Genomic DNA, 771 nt, shown 5'->3' on the forward strand with positions numbered 1-771 from the left:
TTAAGAAAAGGGAAAAAGGAGGATCCAGGGAACTACAGACCAAGAAGCCTCACCTCAGTCTCCTGAAAAATCATGGAGCAGATCCTCGAGGAATCCATTTCTAAGCACTTGGAAAAGAAGGTGGTGATTAGGAACAGTCAGCATGGATTCATCACGGGCAAGTCATGCCTGACCGACCTGATTGCCTTCCATGATGAGATGACTGGCTCTGTGGATGCAGGGAGACCAGTGAACATGGTGTACCTTGATTTTAGCCAAGCTTTTGATACAGTTTGCCCCAACATTCTCTCAGGCAAGCTAAGGAATTACGGGCTGGAGGAATGGACTGTAAGGTGGACAGGAAACTGGCTGGAGCATCAGGCTCAAAGGCTAGTGATCAATGGTTTGATGTCTACTTGGGAGCTGGTATCAAATGGAGTGTCCCAGGGGTCGGTCCTTGAGCTGGTTTTGTTCAACGTCTTCATCAACATCCTGGAAGATGGCATAGAGTGCACTCTCAGCAACTTTGCAGATGAAACCAAGCTGGGGAGTGTAGTAGATACACTAGAGGGTAGGGTTAGGATTCATGAGGTTCAGCAAGGACAAGTGCACTTATGACGGAACACCCCATGCTCCAGTACAGGCTGGGGCTGACTAGCTGGGCAGCAGCTCTACAGAAAACGACCAGGAAGGTACAGTGGATAATAAGCGAAATATGAGTCAGCAATGTGCCCTTGTTAAGCTAAGGGCATACTGGGCTACATTGGTAGGCGTGTTGCTAGTAAGTCTAGA

This window comes from Gavialis gangeticus, unplaced genomic scaffold, assembly GCF_001723915.1.
Source record: "Gavialis gangeticus isolate Ggan-Ray unplaced genomic scaffold, GavGan_comp1, whole genome shotgun sequence".
Taxonomy (NCBI): Eukaryota; Metazoa; Chordata; order Crocodylia; family Gavialidae; genus Gavialis; species Gavialis gangeticus.